This window comes from Myotis lucifugus, unplaced genomic scaffold, assembly GCF_000147115.1.
Source record: "Myotis lucifugus unplaced genomic scaffold, Myoluc2.0 scaffold_12, whole genome shotgun sequence".
NCBI lineage: Eukaryota > Metazoa > Chordata > Mammalia > Chiroptera > Vespertilionidae > Myotis > Myotis lucifugus.
In genome coordinates, this window is record NW_005871060.1 from 6545259 (window position 1) to 6565378 (window position 20120).

Here is a 20120-nt window from a genome sequence, read left to right on the forward strand (position 1 = left end):
GTGGCATTTGCAATTAAGGACTATTCACTGTCAGCCATCAACACCTGCTATTTGTCTTAGATTTTTTACCTGGCACTATTTTCAAAGGTTCTATTTCTGACTTACAGATTTCCTTTTAGAAAGAACACAGCCATAATTTGCAAAAGGAGAAGCTGTGCAGGCTAAAATGCAATAACTGGCTTTTAAATTTATGTTTTAGTTTGGAAATTCTGTGCATAACAATAAAGTATCTATGGAAAAGGTCCAATTTCTGTTTTAGATGAGGACATGTTCCATTGCCACAGCATTAGCTCTTTGTCGGTTGTTGATATTTGGCAATTTCGAAAGCAATCTATGAGGCCAGCTACATTTAATCTGTTTGACAAGGATAAGTTACAAATGACTTTTTTTAATAGATCAACTATTTGAGATGAAATGCAAATGAGGAAATGATGAACTCAAGGGTAAACGAGACCCCTATTCTTTGCCAACAGAAGAAATGGCTGAGCAGATTTTGAGTACACTTGCTGGGCCAATTCAGGATCAGATTAATAATGTTAACAGCATAAAGCATAATCCCTTGTTATTGTTGTCTTTAATTTATAAGACATTGCTAGGGTTCAAGTGTAGCTTGGTAGACAAGAGAATGCTTACTGCTTTCCTGCAGCCCCCAGACAGACTCAAAGTACTTCAAAACATAAACTAAATTGGAAATGACTGCAGTGTCTGTATTCACTCCCTGATGGAAGTAACTCAAGAATGTCAGCTCCAGAGTCTACTGCCTGGGTTTCTGTCCTCTAATTGCTAGCCCTTTGATCTGTAATGCACAGCTAATAATGGTATCTAATTTATGAAACTTCAGTGAGGATGGAATAAGGTAGTCCATGTAAAGACCAACCACAGCACCTCAGAATAATACTTTAGTAAGTGCTCGCTATCATTATTCTTCCTTTTGATTACTGGAAGTAGAAATTATGGAAGTGCAACTCATGTAATGGAAGGAAAGTCAGAAAGTATTCTTAGCTCTACTTTTATTTCAGAAAGCCTGCCTTGATCAATTTCTGAGATTTAAGAAGCAAGCAAGCAAGCAAGCAAGCAAACAAAGCAAGCAGCAGTAACAGCAACAAGAACAGTAATTTAAAAGCTAAAGGCCAGACAGGAGCCAGTCCATCTAGCTGCAAGCTAGGCTCTCTAATAGTGGGAAGCTTTGCCCAGCACAGGACACCCTGTGCTGCTGAAATGTATGGTTCGGAGTTTGTCACTACCTCTGCCTGATCCACTTTCACACTATGATTCCATTCCCTGTACTTCAGCGCCCTGTGGGTGGGAGTGGTCCTGGTGATACTGTTAATCACCTGGCTGTTATTCACTGGAAAGGAGGAAAGGGAAAGTAGGTAATATAGGCATGCCATTTATAGAGCTTTGCCAGGAGCTGCAGTTAACATTCTTCAAGTCTGTTCCCCAAATATCACTGTGGGAAGGGACTGGACAATGGACACATGCCCAGTAAGGTCTGAGTAATATAGGAAGGTGCTTTGCTGGCAGTCGCACCTGAGAACAGCGAATTGGCCAAAATAGGCGCGGAGGGGTGGCCACTACAAATATGGGAAGATTTGATATTTAAACTCCTGAACAAAGGGATCTCTCTCTCTGTCTTGCCCTTTCACTCTTGGCCCCCTTGCTCTCTTGGGACTCCTGTTGTAGGGGGCACACTCCCCTATATTCACCCACACAATGGACTGATGGACTGAATCTAGATTGATGCTACATCGGACCCAGCTCTGCCATGGAATGGAAACTCTGGACACTGGCCCTGCTCTGGCTCTGCGGAGCCCCAGCTACATATTTTCTAGGACTGGTTTAAAGACAATGGGACTTTGCAAAACTGGGAGATGTAACTCTTTGCAAATAAAAACCATTCATTATCCTGTTCAAGTCTTAGACAATTTCTTTTCTGCAGATATTGCAAGAGCCCCCCCCCTCCCACTAGCGATGGAGAAATCCCACCAATCCAAACCTTTGGTAACACTGGCACCTAGAAAAGACCAGGGGCAATGTCTCTGAGATTAGACATGGCGACCTATGGAACTGGAGGGAGAAGGGTATACAGTTGGGGTGAATTTTTGGTGACTAACATATTGTTTGATTCTAATGTGGAGCTGGCAGACATATCTGGACTCTCATCATGTTCACAGCTAAGCAATATCACGTTGTTGGTTGCCAATAAGTAGGTGCTGTCGTGAGAAAAATGGAAGAAAGCTGTCGTTGTCCCGAGTGGCTGATAATTGCTAGCCATTGTGGGAAGAGAATGAGCTGGTGTCAGTGGTTCTGGCTTCTAGTCTTGAGTTCAGGTACAAGCAGGTGATCTTGAGAAAGTCACACTCTTTCTGGACCTCAGCTTTCTCATGTGTAAAATGAATGCTTCTGCCTGGGTTGTCTCTATGCTTCCTTCTCAGCCCCAATTTCATAATTTGAATGGAAGTAATTAATATACAAGCACAAGGGAAGATGGAGTGGAAATAAGGAAAAGAAAGGGGTTGAGAGAATCTAAGAGGAAGGGAAGATATGGAGACAAGAGAGAGAAGAAAGAAGGCAAAGGCCAGTTACCACGTCAGACACTTGCTGTTAGGGGAAAAGCAAAAGAAATTAGGAAGTTTAGATAGGATGTTTGGAGATTGCTTGAGGAAACCAGAGGGGGGTTGTGAGTGGAGGGAGTGATGTCAAAGGAAAGGGAAAGCAATCAAAAGGGAGGACGAGGCGTTCACCTCTCCTGCACAGCTTGGCTCGCCCAGCCCTGGACTCAGGAACCCCTCTGTGCCAAGAGTTTCCTACCTCTGCTCTCGGCAGGTGCTGCTGTATCCATACAGAGTGTAAGAAAAAGTAGGCTCTTTTCTCTGGCATCTCTAGTAAGTGTTCAGAATTGTGTTCATCCTGGTGGAGTCTGGTATTCTCAGGAGTCACTATGCAGACATCATAATGATGTTCACAGTTCAGCTGCAGTTTGCCTTGGCTGCCTTAACTCAGAATTCTCAGGGAGCATAGGGAATACAAATACTTTGAATTCCTTATTTATGTCTGAATGTGCATCATGATGGATAAGTCAGTTCATTTAGGGGCCTTCAATAAGGCAAGATTTTATTGTTCCAAAACTCTATGGGATATCTCAGCCAATGTCTCTACATTTTACAACTTTAAGAACTAACAAGAAATAAAAATGGTAGCAAGTTCTCAGAAGGAATAAGATCTGTAATATTGAGTTGACATTTATGCAATATCAGACACTGGGTTACTGGAAATCTTGTGTTCCTGTGAAGTACAGGTGTCTCTATTCTTACCCTGTTAATAATACTGATGCTTGGTGTCCAGATGTACAGATTTCAAACTTCCTAACTGCTAGAATCTTAAGCAGCTTCTACTATTTCTTAGTATTTATTTTGTCTAATATATTCTTACATATTAACTTTCACTAATTTCTCAGTGAAAGGAAGCCTTGTTACAAATGGCATGGATTAGGGAATTGGTCCAAGTGTGAAGACTGACAACGAGAATGACTACCCAGACATGGGTCACGCTTTTAACAACTAGGATTTCAAGAGTAATGCGCTGATGCCTCCTACTTCTCCAAGAAGTGTACAGATTGCAGTGGTCACTGGTGCTTGAACTAGTGGGAGATTCTCAGTGGAAGGAGCTCAGAGCCTTGTTTAAAAACTGAGCAGGACATAGCACTGTATCGGTATCCAAGAGCTTGTCTTGTCTAAGACTCGGGTTCTTTGATTTGCCAATACTTCTGTGTCTGGGATCTCGTTCTTACAAATCACTGGTCAAAGTAAACTTCTCGGACCTATGATATGGTGATGACCCTTAGAGATAGTTTTGTAAATTTCTGTTATATTACATTGGCTGCCTGGAAATGTTTTAACTACTCAGCTGACAAGTAAGATTACTTTTATTCACTAAATAAAAAAAAAGTCAAATGATTTTTATATCATAGTTTAATCACCTAAAAGCAAAGAATTTAGACATATTCCTCTTGATGAATTATATATCCCACTGTGAAGACAGAATTTGCTAGCAGGTACAAATTCTGTTTGTAAAAATCACGTATGATCTAAGTTCCTAGAAACTGAGGCATCAGAAAATTCATTTCTAAGCTCAGGTAGTTTTTTTAAAATTATTTTTTATTAAAAATTTTAATGTTGCCCTAGCCGGTTTGGCTCAGTGGATAGAGTGTCAGCCTGCAGATTGAAGGGTCCCAGGTTTGATTCCAGTCAAAGGCACGTGCCCGGGTTGCAGATTCAGTCCCCAGTAGGGGGTGTGCAGGAGGCAGCCAATCAATGATTCTCTCTCATCATTGATGTTCTTATCTCTCACTCCTCTTCTTTTCTCTCTGAAATCAATAAAAATATATTTTAAAAAATTTTAATGTTGACTGTATTGCAGACTTCTCCCATCGCACCCTCCCCACAAGCTCCAGTACTTTTGAAGATGCCATAGCTACCAGGACTGACAAACTATCCTTATGGTAGATTTTTGTTTCCCAACTTCACTCTCACTTTGTAATAAACTATACATTTTCAGCCTTTGCATTGCCTCCCAGTAGAGTAGGTGGGGTATGCAACTCCACCCCACTGACTTCAGGGTTGGTGATGTGACTTTTTGGCTGATAAAATATTGGCAGATGTTACATGAACTGAGAGTCAAAATACGTTTGCATAGTTAGGTGTGGTTTCTTGTCCTTCTGCCACCTAGATGAGAAGACCATGTTCTGGGAAGCCACTGGTCCCAGGATGAGGCTTGTGTAGCAGACTTGAAACTGAACTTGACTTGCAATCTGAGGCAGATCCATTCTGAACAATGTGAAGACCTGAGAGAGACATACAGGTAGTTGTTGCTAGCTACTGAGATTTTGGGGGTTGTGTTAGTATTATTGGGCAGAACTCTGGCTAATATATCTAGAACACAATTTTCCTTTGTGAATTCATCTTTCTATGAGGTTTATAAATAATAATGGATGCATCTAAAGAGATGTGGTTATCTCTGCAAGATCTCAATAAACCCCAGCTTTTGGAGGTAAGATTTGTATTTCTTTTGGAAGTATCCCTGTGTTGAGGTGACCTACAAAGAAAGCAAGAACAATTATTGGAACTAATCCTTCTTTTTCCTCACAGACACAAAATGTTTTAATGATATATTCAGTCCTGAGATAGTGCCTGACATATTGATTTAGAAATACAGTCTAAGTTTAGTTACGTTAGATACCTGAGTTCTAAGAATGTGGAAATATGGAGTAACATTTTAATCCCTTTTCAGGAGTAAAAAGGTCGGTTTAGCAAATCTAATGCAATTTATGATCCCAGAACATCTTGCTGCTTTCATACCATATCTGCATCCATTCAGCAGACATTGTTAACTTCTTTTAGCTAAGGACATTGACCACACTGGGAGGGTCAGCTCCGGTTCCTGGGACAACTCTGGCAAATGCTGGCCATACGTTAACCATCTTCAGCTTCAACCAGCAGGTGGGGCTATAGAGTTAGTTATACTCCAGCTGAGCCAACTCTCATTTGCTACCAAATGACTTTTTTCCCATAACCACCTTTCAGTTGACTGAACTCTGATGGCCCAGTAATTAGCTGTGTTTGGATGAACATTTTGGTTTCCATATGGGATTTGACTACCTACCTGTCTAGTCACCTTGATTGGAACTCTACTATCTTCCCTAGTTTTTCAAACCCTCTTCTGCTCAGGAACCGAACTCTGTTCTCATACCTACAGATAGATATAGTCTACTCTGTATGCATTTAACATCACAAATAGAACCCTATCCACCTGACTTTTAGCACTGCCCCATGATATGCCTGTGTATGAGCTGGGGGTTCTCTACATTTTAGACTAGACCTCCTCCCATCTAAGTGAGTTTCTTGGTTACACTTTGGGTTACTGTTTGCCACTGTTGGATGTTAGTCCTTCACCAGGATTGGTTATTACCTGCACCAACATCAGTCTGCTTCCTCTAGTTCATGGCTTTATTCTCTCAGCAAATTCAAATTGCTGGCATTCCTCTTGATGCATGTTTAGAGAATATAACTTTTATTTCCTTGACCTAATTTTAATTTAAAAAATCCTCTCATGTATTGCTTTGCTAGGACAACCATGACAAAATAACAGACTGTGTGACTTAAAAAACAGAAATTTATTTTCTCAAAATTCTGGAGGCTAGAGGTCAAAGATCAAGGTGTTGGCATAGTTAGTTTCTTCTGAGGTCTCTGTTATTGGTGTGCAGATGGCTGCCTTCGCACTGTGTCCTCATATGTTTGTTCTTCTATCTGTGTATTTTGTGTCCTAATCTCCCATCCTTATATGGACACTAGTCATACTGGAGTAAGGCCTACCCTAATGACTCCATTGTACTTTAAGTGCCCTTTTGAAAGTCCTGTCTCCAAATACAGTCCTATTTAGAAGAACTGAGGGTTCAGACTTCAACATATTAATTTTGGAGACACACAATTCAGTCCATTACCCCTCATTTTCCCAAATGAAAATGATTTTTATTTTTTTGGTATTTGATTAAGTCAGATTTGTATTGAAGCACTGTACTTGAACTTCAAATAATGGTCATGTGATACATGTGATATGTAGTCTAATCTTTGTTCTTTAGGATGCTAACAAGAAGAGGAACCCTAGTGTCCTAGACACTAAATTTGAAGAACTTATAGAATTGTTACAACTGGATTACCATTGCATAGCAAATATATAGGCAAAACCACCCAGTAAACAGTGATTTAAATTATGTGTGGTATTCATTGCGAGGTAATTCAGAAATGGATGGAGAGGAAAGAGTACAGTGATAAATGTAGTGTGACTGGACAGAGTCTCTTAGCAACAGCATTAATTAAGAGGGAATCTATCAGAGCTTTGTACTCTCCTCAGGCCTCTGACTCATCTCTAGGCTGTGACTGTGAGTCTCCAGGATGTGAATCAATCTACACCTATGCCTCCACATTTGCTTGGAGTTTCACTCTTTCACACTCCCTATGTACCTTGCTTTATTATCCCCCTTTTTCTAAATTCTCAGATTCTTTCTCTTTCTAAACTACTTCCCATCCATTTTATACATGGTGAAGTCTTGCTCAAATATCAATTTTGCTGCATAAAAATCCACTCAAAATTAAGTGACTTAAAATAACACCATTTGTTGTAATGTACCCCGGGAATCACAGAAGGACGCCTCAAGAAGTCGAATTAAAGAGTCACATTTATTGCAATCCGGGACTATGAGGGGCCATTTTGCTTTCCCAAATCTCATAGTAACAAGATGGTCACAGCTCCAAGGTTATATAGGCAAAAAATCACAAAGGTATTGATTACATCCCAGGGTTTGGAATGAGGAAACTTGTTTGCAAAAAAGCAATTTACAGAAGCAGAAACAGCATGTTATTTAAATTACAGTTTTGGGTCTAGAGCCCTTGGGTAACCTGGGTTAAATTTAGGCATGTTATCTAAATTACAGTTTTGGGTCTAGAGCCCTCTGACCTTGGGATAACTGTGCTGTCCTTCCCAGGTAAAGGAAAATGTGCTTTCTAAAACCAGTAAGATAACAATCAATGGGATAGTCATTCAATCGAATGGGATGATGTATACCAGGGGTCATTCAATCGAATGGGATGATGTATACCAGGGGTCGCTGAAAACATTTATCCTGCCCGCCGGGTGTTTTTGCCACCACTGCCTGTTGCTTAGCAGCAGACTCATCCCGGGCCCGCAGTGCTCATGTGTGGAATGTGTGCCGCACTCTCTGACTCCCCTCCTTCTCTCTGTCTCTCCACTCCTCCTCTCAGTCTCAGGTGTGCTCGGAGGAGTCACAAGCTTGCCTGTGCAGAGCCTGCTGCTGCCTGAGGACCGAGGTAAGAACAAGTTAGGATTTATTTTTTTTTGAAGTTAGGAGGTCTATTTTTTTTTTTAATTTTGCAGTTAGTAGGGCCATTTTTTTGAAGTTAGGAGAGCCTTTTTTTTTGAAGTTTTGTTTTTTACTTCAAAATAAGATATGTGCAGTGTGCATAGGAATTTGTTCATAGTTTTTTTTAAAACTATAGTCCAGCCCTCCAACAGTCTGAGGGACAGTGAACTGGCCCCCTGTTTAAAAAGTTTGAGGACCCCTGATGTATACAATTCCGAAAATCAAAATAACTTTTCTATTAAGCCAAACAGCAGGGTTAGAGTTAAACTACAGTTTCTACCTGAGATGGTTGCTACCATACTTCACATTCATGCCCGAACCGGTTTGGCTCAGTGGATAGAGCATCAGCCTGCAAACTGGTCCCGGGTTCGATTTTGGTCAAGGGCATGTACCTTGGTTGTGGGCACATCCCCATTGGGGGGCATGTGCAGGATGCAGCTGATCGATGTTTCTCTCTCATCGATGTTTCTAACTCTCTATCCCTCTCACCTTCCTCTCTCTAAAAAAAATCAATAAAATATATTAAAATTTTTTTTTTAAAAATAACACCATTCATTTAGTTCATGAGTCTATGGCTCGGTGCTCTCGACTGGGTTCAGCTGAGCAATTCTCTAGTGACAAATGGACTCACTCACAAATGTCTGGTAATAGGTTGGGGAAACCCCTTTTCATCCCTCAGTTCTTTGCTATCTGGTGTCCAGGCTCCAAACTTCCCCAATTCTAAATAAACTGATGACAATGACCTAGTTAATTACTAAAACCAATGGAGAATTTTCAGATCTAATCTTACTTGACTGTACTTCAGCTTTGGTACTAATGATGGCCATTGTAAAAAATTTCATGGAAATTTTTATGGAAAAAGATTTCCCCATTGGCTTCCAAGAGTTCTTTACTTCTTTAATTTTATTTATTTCTCCTTTTAGTTTCCTCTCATTTATTTGACTTTTCTCATAGTACTAGTACTTCCAGGTTTCCATACTGAAGCATGTCTCACTCTATCCTGTCCCCCTAAGAAGTTGTATTCATTCCTATGCTGTCAGTTGCCAGCTTTACTATCTGAAGCAGAGAGGGTGAGAATACAAGGTACAATGAAAATTCCATTATGAGGACTGGTAGATAAATTATATCTTACTTAACCCAGTTTACAGAACAATAGTTTAAGGGAGAGGTAAGGCAGATAAGCTGGGGAAAGGAGTACATAAAGAGGTCACCAGTGAAAGAGAAAGACCAAAGACAGATCTTGAACTTATGAGAAAAGACCCTGAGATTAGAGAGGTTGGGATAAATAGAAAAGGAGACTATAGGCAGGCAGGGAGGTGGAATGGCTAGAGGGTATAGAATGTGTGTGAATGACAGGAACAGGCATTGTTCCTTATGGCTGGTATTGACAGACGTGTTCTATATTGCATGGAGGACTAGTTTTATTTAAAAGGCCAGAGATGTTTTTATTCAAAACATATTTATTAAGCATTTACTCTATTCCAAGCTTTGTTTTAGGAACTTGGATTAAGTCAGTAAACAAAAGAGGAAAAAAAGTCTGTGTTATTATAAAGTTTACATTAGAGATGGGAGAAGGGGCAGACCACGGACAGTTAACATAATAAAAAATGAAAATATCTTAAAAGGTGATAACAACTGTGAAAAAATAGTATGCAAAATTAGTAAGGCAAATCGGTATGCGGGAATATGTTAAAACTTAAAGGGTGATTGGGATTGCCTCATTGAGAAGGCAACATTTTAACAAAGAGCCATGTGAGCCGCATGGATATGTTGGAGAAGAGCACCCCAGACAGAGGGAAGAGCTAGTACAAATGCCTTAGACCTAAGGCCACAAGGGGTTGGAAAATAAAACTAGACAGCATCACAGCACCTAGGGTACCTACAAATCACGTAGAAAGACACCTGAAGCTCCCATGTACCCCAGGAGGGCAAAGGTAAGTTGGCAGTGAGCTGGGGGCCAGGAGAAAGCTTGAGGTTGAAAGGAAAGACAACAGCCCCACACACCTACCACCAGAGGCCCTGCCACGGTTAATGGTGAACGTGCAGTGGGGACAGAGTCTGGCTGCCATGGCTAAAGGTGAGGGCAGCTAAGCCTCAGTGTGGTCCAGGAAGGGCAAAGGCCAGACCCAGTCTCCTTCTCAGGATGACATGTAAGCCCTTTAATAACTTAAATTATCTTAAGGGACAAGGGGTTAAAAGGGAAACCCTGACTTTGACTGAGTATTTGCCCCTGAAGAACTGAATTTTAAATCAAAGGGAAATTGAGTGATCTCGAACTGGAAACATCATGGGGTGTTTTTCTTTTTGAATAAAATTGTAGCTTGAAAGCCAATTTAAATTGAGTCATACTTGTAGACACATGAGAAATGTATACTTGCCATGTGAATGGTTTATATAAAGATGAAGGGGAGAGAAACCAAAATATAATTGAGAAAGTTATTTCAATTTTTAATCCTTGAAGATTACATATTAGCTTGTTGACAGTATCATACTTGTTCATCTATCTGCTATTTATCAAGTATTTATTGGCTACCTCCCACATATAAACACTCTGTCTTGAATTACAAGTGAATTATGCAGCTTTGCAAGACACTAACCCTGTTGTCAAGTGCTGATAAGGTATAATATAAGGATTTTTGTTATTGAAAACATATTAAAGGGTCTTTGGAAATTTGTTTCCAGGGGGGCAGAGTTAGATTTGAAGGGAAACACTATTTTTTGAGAAATTTATGAAAAATGGAGTGAAAAGTTCAGAGAGTTCCCATAAATCCCCTCATCTAATCCCCAACTTGTCCTGTTATTAACAATTTGTGCTAGAGTGGCATGTAGTTTTTTTTTTACAATTTATGAGCCAATATTGATACATGATTGAACTAAAGCCCATTGGAAGGGAGGGACGGTTCACTCTATGTGATACACATTTTATAAAGTTTGACAGATGCCTGATGACAAGTTTCCAGCATGATAGTATCATACAGAGTAGTTTCCCTGCCCTAAAAGTCCTCCATGCTCTGCCTATTCATCCTGCCCTCCCCTTAACCTCTGGCAACTACTGCTCTTTTTATCGTCTCCATAGCTTTGCCTTTTCTACAATGTCATATAGTTGGAATCATACAGCATGTAGCCTTTTCAGATTGGCTTCTTTCACTTAGTAATATGCATTTAAGTTTCCTCATATCTTTTTGTGGTTTGATAGCTCATTTATTTTTATTGCCAAATAATTTTCTATTGTATGAATGTACCACAGTTTGTTTATCAATTCACCCACTGAAAGACATCTTTTACACATTTTTAAATTTGTCTTCTGGTCTGTGACTGAATCTTCTTTTTTTTCTTTTCTTACTTAAATTTGGTCCTCCTATATTTTAACTGGAGAAGCACTGATGATACAATCTTGTATTAAAACTTGTTTGACTACAAGTGACAGAAACCCAAATTGAATCAACTTAAGCAAATAGCTTATTTTACCCCAAGGGTGCTGTGATAATGCATGGAGCCTGAAGACAGGAAAAAGGGTGACCTTGGAAACAGGTAGAACTCATATGAGACATCTCATTTTGATTGTGAAAGCAGATTATGCACATCCCTATCTATAAATTGATCTATCTACATGTACATATAAATGTATGCCCATGTGCATAGGTAACAGATTCTTTTCAGATTGGTTTTTAACAATCTACAACTTTAGCTGATGGAAGGAATCTAGTCTGATTTCCTCTTTTTGATACCAAATCCAGATTCCTATGGAGACCCCCATTGATTCAACCTGAGGCCCTCCTCTGGGTCGAAAAATCATCCTATTGAAGCAGGGTCAAGGGAAAAACTCTTGCTCTTGTAGTTACCATGTGGAAGGGTTGATTGTGGTGAGAGGGATAGACTATTGTATGTGGTCAAAAGAAAATAGTACGCCTAAAACAATTATGAAGTTTGAAGTATGTATCTGATACACCCAGTATCAGAATATCATCTGTTTCAGAAAATAGCTTTACTTAATGTGTTTTTGAGAATCAATAATTCAGAGTACATGTTAGCCCTTTCTTTAGCTTGCTGTTGAAAACAACAAATTATTCAATATTCTTTGGGCAAATTTAACTCCCTTCAATGTAAATTTCTGCCTTGGTTTTTCCACAGTTAATTTGTGGAGTTGTCATTACTGTCATTTTGGAATGAGTGAAACACAACAAAGATAACCTATTCACATTTCATCTTAAATTGTTAGTAGCATTCACCAACTGATTAATTTAGCAGTTATAGCTAGAATTATCTGACAAAAAGCATAAATATGCTGTGGGTTTTTTTTCAACCGCGAAGGTACGTAACAGTAGTCATTAGTTGTCTATTTATCATTATTTATCTATTAATTTCAACCAGCATTTACTGTGAACTGTCTGTGAATATTTTACTAGTTTGAACTCCCTGAGGCTTGGCCCCTATCTTTTGTTGTAGCTTTAATATATACTACTTCACTTGTCCTGGAGTAAGGACATAATCCACATTCATTTATTTAAACTGAATTGGGTTTATTGCTGCTGGCAAATTAGAGAGGACTAAAAGGTCTCTGTGCCCATGTACCTATTGGGGTGGTGGTTATTTAGGGAAAGTAATTAACACATGTCAGTGATGTGCCCTCTTTAATTGAGCACCTACTATATTCTAAATACTTTCACATATAGCACATTTACAACTCACAACAATCCTATGCATGTATGTGTCAGAGCAGGAAAGTGTAAGATTCTTGTCCAATGATATCTAGGTAATCAGTGTCATAACAGATTTAAAACCACATCCTAATAATTTTGTGTTTAAATTCATTACTGGCTTACATGGTGAGTTTGGTTGGCTTGTTTATATTCTTCATTTAAAAGAGTTTTTCTTTCTTTATATACAGTCATAACAGTAATGCTATTGATTTTCAATAATGCATATGACCTGTTTTTCCAGTGGGAATATGAGACTCATTAAAATGTTCATGCTGTCTTGTTTGTGACCAATAGCAGACATTTCAATTTCAAGGCCAAGGGTCCCTTAATTAGCAACCTCTTTCTTTGTGTGACACTAAATGGCTCTACAGGTTTGGGGCCAGTGATTTGGCATCATTAATGTCATGCTTTAGTCAACTGAGCTCTAACACAGTATAAACTCATTATTCCCTACAGCATCTTTTTGATTTGTGTAACCATCAGCTTTCAGATTTGGGTATTCCTTCCTATTAATAATTAGACTCTGGAAACTCAAATGCCAAAAATTTTTAAAAATACATTCTTATATTAAATTATATATTAAAGACATATTTAATATGTTTATATACATACACCTGTAAAAGCATATCTAGTTAGCAAAGCAATATGACCTTGCAGTTGAGAGGGGCTTCTTACTCAAGAAGGGCTTTGGATAAATTCAATCTTCAAGCAGCAAGAACCTAAGTGTTCCAATTATCTATAGGAATGTATGCACAGGTGACCCAGAGCTTTTCATTTGGATATACCAATACAAACGTCAAAGGGTACTTACTATTAATTAATATGGCCGAGCTTAACCAAAAACTAAGAAGAGAGAGAGACACAGGAGATAAACAATGCAAGAAATCACACAGGTTTATTTACCAGAGAGCTGATGGGTTTCAGTCCTTGGCAGGCCACCCGGAGACACTCGCTGACAGAGGAGACACACGGAGGTCATCAAAATACGCTGCAGCAAGGAGCTTGGTCTCTTGACTCGAAGAGAGGCCTCTAGCAGTTTGGGCTCAGGCAGAGCAAGAATGGCAGTTTCGCAGTTTGGCAGTTTCCAGGGGGGAGGAGAGCGTCCTGTCTGTGGAGGGCAGACAAGCATCTGAACCGCAGCAGATTTGCTCTCTTTAAATCCTTGAAGCTGGGCATCTTCAGTGTCTTCTATCGGGTGCCATACACGGGTGCCGCCCTGTTATCTAGGTATACACTCAGGCGGGAAAGTTGTGACCATGTTCAAAGCTTATCAATCATACATACATCTTATTTTTGGAGTTGTTTACAAGTTTTGGTCTAAGAATAAAATGGGGTCTACTTATGCTAACTTATGCTAATACAAAATGAAGTCTACTTTATGCTAACTTATGCTAATACAAAATGGAGTCTACTTTATGCTAACTAAACTTATTACTATAACAGGCTTCTTCAGTGTCTCATATCAGTGTGCTCCGGTGGCCTTCTGGGCTTATCAGGATGCACACGCAGGGGGTTACAAGTTACTTATCAGGAGTTAACATGCTGGGAGTTGTTGGTCAGGAGTTACAAGTTATTTGTCAGGAGTTAACATGCAGGGCGTTACAAGTTACTTATCAGGGTCTCACACACACACACACACACACACACACACACACACACACACACAAGTTAAGTTTCACTTCTAAGTAAAGTTTAAAATTCACTCTAATAAAGAAATGAAATTTGATTATACTATCTTATACTCACTAAACTTATTACTGTAACACTAAGGCATCTGTGACTAGATTAAGGCAGAACCTTTATCATTCTCCTTTGTCAAAATATCTCTTTATCACTCAAAGAAGTGAGCACTAACAGGACCTGCGGGTGCTGAGTAATCACTTCCTTTGTTCCCTGCAATCACCACTATTCACTCCTATACTAGCAAAGACAGATTTTTCTTAATAGAGAAGCCTGAAGCTAAATTTATCCCCAAACTATTGCCCAAAGTATGTTGAAAATCAAGAGCTCAAATGAGGTGGTATGAGGCAAGAGAAAAGATTGGGTATCCTTATAGATCAGCAACTCAGAAGGTAAATGTTTTGAGACATCACCCAACATCTCTTAAATGGCACTGACACAAAGCACCACTAAAGGTCTGTTCAACAACAGCCAGGCTTTTTGAATCAAGTACATAATTCATGATGTCACAAGATTAAGAGTAATCTTCATTCTTAGAAAATTAAGTTAACTTTGCATCCTAATATCTACTTGCTTTGGTTAAGGATTTTGAAGTGTTGTACCTTTAACCTTACAGAGGCACTATAATCCTAATGCAATAGTCAAATTGTAGTGTGAAAATTCAAGTGTTAGGATAAGTGAGTCTGGAAAAAAATGTAAACTTGAGATTTTTATTATAATTAGTATGCCTAATATTTGAGATAGTTTAAATATTTCCTAATAGAGAACAGAAAGATTATTACAAGTTGAAAGTTTTTAAAAGTAAATCAATGGAGAAGTGAAAGGGACAGTATTCTAAAAAGAGCAGGAATAAATTGAGAAGTTTCATAAAAGGAAAGAAAGCTCATTAAATATTCACTTTTCTTTACAGTCATGTTTATATTATTCCAGCCTTTAAAATGAAAACTAAATATGCAAAGGTTAAAAAAGACTAAAAATATATTTTCATGTATGAAGACAACTTATTTTAATTCAAAAGTATTCATTCTTGAATATATCCTCATATGACATGCACTTATAAAAAGAAATTCATTTTTTATCACTTTGGGAGATTTTTATTTATTTTTTTTTTTTTTTATTTTTTTTTTAAATATATTTTATTGATTTTTTACAGAGAGGAAGGGAGAGAGATAGAGAGTTAGAAACATCGATGAGAGAGAAACATCGATCAGCTGCCTCCTGCACACCCCCCACTGGGGATGTGCCCGCAACCCAGGTACATGCCCTTGACCGGAATCGAACCCGGGACCCTTGAGTCCGCAGGCCGACGCTCTATCCACTGAGCCAAACCGGTTTCGGCACTTTGGGAGATTTTTAAACTAAGAGACTTTACAGTCCTCTCATCTCTATGTTTTGCTAATGCTTTTTCTATGGCCTTGATCATGGTCCCCCCACCTCAACCCCCACCTACCACCATATCTGTTCTTCAGTCTTCCTTTGTATCTAAGTGTGCCTGGCACTAGGGTTGAGATAGTCTACAGGCCAGGCTGAAAAATTTTCTAGGATATCAACTTTATAAATAGCATTTCCATAGATGACAGGATATGACCACCCTGAAGAGGGGTAGACATTAAATAACTATTCAACAAATACTTGATTCAAATTACTGTTCCCTTACATACATATGGAAAAGTACTCCATGTACTCACCACCCCCCTGCCTGCAAAATAAAAGCCAAACACTATTAGGCTTGTGTCCACGTACTTTCATGGAAAATCTTGCTATAATTATAGCAAGTCACTATTTTGCTGTACATCCTCTGAGTGGAGGGAAGCAATTATTTATCTGAAGCCTCAACTTATAAACATTTGTAATCTGAAATACAGATATAGTCATTGTTTATTCGTTCATTCAACAGTCAGCCATTGAGTGTTCCAGGCACAACAACAAATGATAGGATCATTGTCCGAGGAAGGAGGGGTGTTATCTGAGGCGTCCCTTCGGATAAACTTAACCATGCAGGTGTTCGGACATTAAATAGTTGCCAGCAAAGAGACTACTCTGAGCAGGCAGGGCCGAGGGCAGGCGTTAATATCTGACCTTATAATTAAAACACGTGAGTAATTTCATAGAGACTGCCGGAGGAATTATGCCACACAAAATTATGCAGTTGCAAATCACACAGCACACTTTATTACTCGCATACAGGTTCCTGGTGCCGTGGGTACAGGCTTAGTGTCGTCCCGGACTGTGGCATTCTCTCAAGGCAGCGTTGGGCGCCGTTGGTGGCTGGAGGAGTCAGGTCAGGTCTGGTCTGCAGGGACAGCGTCCCCGTCCGGGCCTCTGCGATAGGTACGCGAGTACTCTTTGCAGGTCGACCAGAGGTTCCGCCATTCTTCTGGCACCTGGCGGAGCGGGAGGGGGGACAGCACGCAGACCAGGGGCGATCAGCGATGCCAAAGGCAGTCCAGCGATCAGCCACTAGTGCAGTGCTGGGATCAGAGCGATCAGCGACGACAACGCGTCCAGCGATCATGCAGTGATCAACCTGAATGGTATTTGGCGACCCTTTAAATAGCCTGAGGTACCCACGGCAGTCCAGGGGGAGTAGGGGAAATCTGGTAAACAAAATGCATAACAAGATCTCAAGTTTAACATTAGTTCCAATGGGCATATCAGTAAACAAACCCGTAAACACACGGTTTCACTCCCAGGGGGGAGGAGTACACATCATCACACACATGGTTATCAGGAGCGCAGTCCTGCTTCGCCTCAATTCCTAAGTCACACAGAGTAGAATGATTTTTAACTAAGTTCTAACAGTATTTCTAATTTCTAACTAAAATCAAACAACATTTCTACTTTAACAATCATAAAGACAATTAAGGAATAAGACATGGTTTCTTCCCTCTCAGAGACATTAGTAGGGGAACTGTCAGAATTAAGAAACAACAGTTATCACAGCTAATGGGGGTTAAACATAGCAAATTGCACATAGTTGTTGCTTTGGACTAAATATATCATCCAAATTCATATTTTGAAGTATAAATCCCCAATGTGATGGTATTGGAGGTGGGACCTTTGAGAGAGAATTAAGTCATGAGGGATGAATGAGATTAGTGCCCTTCTAAGAAGAGGCAGAAGAGAGATGATCTCTCTGCTGTGTGAGAGTGCAATGAGAAAATGGACATCGGCAACTAGAAAGAAGGCTCTCACCTGACACAGGAAATGCTGGTGTCTTAATCTTGGATTTTCTGGTCTCCCTGAACTGTAAGAAATGAATTTCTATTTTTTAAAAAATATATATTTAATTGATTTTTTACAGAGAGGAAGGGAGAGGGATAGAGAGTTAGAAACATCGATAGGCTGCCTCCTGCACACACCCACAGGGGATGTGCCAGCAACCAAGGTACATGCCCTTGAATGGAATCAAACCTGGGACCTTTCAGTCCACAGGCCGACGCTCTATCCACTGAGCCAAACCAGTCAGGGCTGAATTTCTATTTTTTAAGCCACCCAGACTATGGTACTCTTGATATAGCCGCCCTAACTGATTATGACAGCCATACTGCTAGGACTCTTTTGGGGCGTAGTTCCTTTACACATGGCTGATCCACAGGTCTTTGATTAATAAATGCATAGGAACAAAAGGAACCAGAGAGAGAATAAATAATGAGAAGAGAAACTTCTGAGGAATATGTATTGTCACTCACTTATTAATTCAATAAATATTTATTGAACACATTATGTGTCAGACATTATTGAATTTGCATAATGATGAGCTATGTAGAAACGATGTCTCTCATGGGAGAGTCAAGCAAAAAAATTTCTCCAAACAAAAACCCAGTTTGTGAAATATTACATTAAAAATCCCAAGTTCTGATGAAAAAAAAATGGGGCTTATCTATTAGATGGTAAGCATAACGAGGGAAGAGATTTATGTCTATTTTGTTCACGGGGTATATCTACAGGAGCAAAAACCACATTTGAACATAGGAGCTGCAAAAATAAAATATTGGTTGAATAAATCTGGCAAATATCAGGAGGGGGCGTATGTATTAGTGGGAATCAGAGAAGATGTATGTATAAGTTGCTTATTGCTGCTGTAACAGATTACCACAAACTTAGTGATTTAATTAAAATGACACACACTTATCTTGGAGTTCAGTTGTTCAGAAGTATAAAATGGGTCTCAGATAAAATCAAGGTGCAGTAGCAGGGCTGCATTCCTTCTGGAGGCTTTCTGGGCGAATCACTTTCCTTACCCCCCCCCTTTTTTTTTTAGCTTCCAGGCAACCACATTCCTTGGGACCTGGCCCTGTTTTTACTTTCTTTCTTTCTCTGGCTCTCTCTTCTGCAGTCATAGCTTCATCTTCCACTTTAAGAACTTGTGATTACATTGGGAACACAAGGATACTCTCCTAATTTTAAATCAGATGATTAGCAACCTTAATCTATCTGTGGTCTTCGTTGCCATGTAACAACATTCACAGGTTCCAGGGCTTAGGAGGTAACACACCTTTGGGTGGTAGTTATTCTGCCTACTCACTAGTGATGTTGAGGAGCTGAGACCTGAAAGATGGAGGTAGCAAGTCAGGTAAGAGGGTGTGTGTGTGTGTGTGTGTGTGTGTGTGTGTGTAATAGGGAGGGGAATCTCCTTTTTTTTTTTTTTTCTGGCTGCTTATGGTTTATTTTCCACTTGGTGCAAAGCACAGGGTTATGGGGTGTCAGGAAGGCTCCCAGGTGGCTTGGGTAGTAAAGAGCGGGGCTCTCTCAACTCCCGTTTTGGTGTTTGCTGTTTTGATATAAAAGAACCCAACTGTTTCTGCTCGCCTAGTCTATGGGATAAGGTGAGGAGGGGGAAGGGAGGTGCTCAGAGAACCTAGTGCCTCTGGAAGTCTGGTGGCTGGTGGTGGCCCCTCAGCATGGAGGCCCGGCAGTGGCTTTGCAGGGCTGGCCGCCAGGCTGCTTCCTTGTGGCTTCCCGAGCCAGGTCACAGGTGATGTGCTCCTGGAGGCCTGGGAGATTCCGAGTGCTCTGGGGACTCCAGCACTGTGGCATGGATTTCCCAAAAAAGAAGCTTGCCCGCCACTGACGCTGGCCGGCCTTGGTGGTGGGGAATGGCTTCCCCAGGGTACGCGGCACTTCCACAGGAGCTGTCACTGTCAGTGGAACCCAGGCGGCACAGGGAGTAGTCCCGGGTGACCAGGAGTGAGGCACTGGCTTGTGGACTGGTGGAAACCTCGGGGGCAACCACTTGCGGGTGTGATCACAGGTGGCGGGAACGGAGGTGCTAGGCCACAGAGCCCATTAAAAAAAAGTTTTTATTGATTTTTGTTAATAGGGAGAGGGAGAGATAGAAACTTCCAGGAGAAAGACAACTGCACGCCCCCTGCTGGGGATTGAGCAGGCAACCCTTGGTGCATGGGGTCGACACTCAACCACTGAGCACACTGGCCAGGCCACAGAGCCCATTTGCAGAGGGGAGCGTGGGAGGTGGCTCCACGAGAACCTTTTAATGTAGCCTGTGGGAAAGAGTTTGTATTTTATTGTAGATGCACTTGAAAGCTATTGGTTTTAAACAAAAGAATGATCTAATTTTTATTTTAAGAGGGTCACCCCCGGAGAAGTTGTAAGGGATGGAGCTGATCAGGAAAAGCATATATATTTTTAACTGGGAGAAGCTAGAAGCCTGTTAGGTTGGGTTTATCAGGGAGGAGAGCAAGGAGCAGGTTATGGGTTGGAAGGACTGAGGAATCTGCTTGGGGCAGTCTTGGGCTCATCCAGCTTAGTCAGTTGCAGATCTGGTTGGGAGAGGAGGGTGG

The 20120-nt window shown here is 40.4% G+C and overlaps 1 pseudogene; it reads right to left on the reverse strand.

Moving 5' to 3' along the window:
* Nucleotides 1-19172: 19172 nt before the first annotated feature.
* LOC111825049 overlaps nucleotides 19173-20120 on the reverse strand; it is a 37307-nt pseudogene continuing 36359 nt past the window's right edge.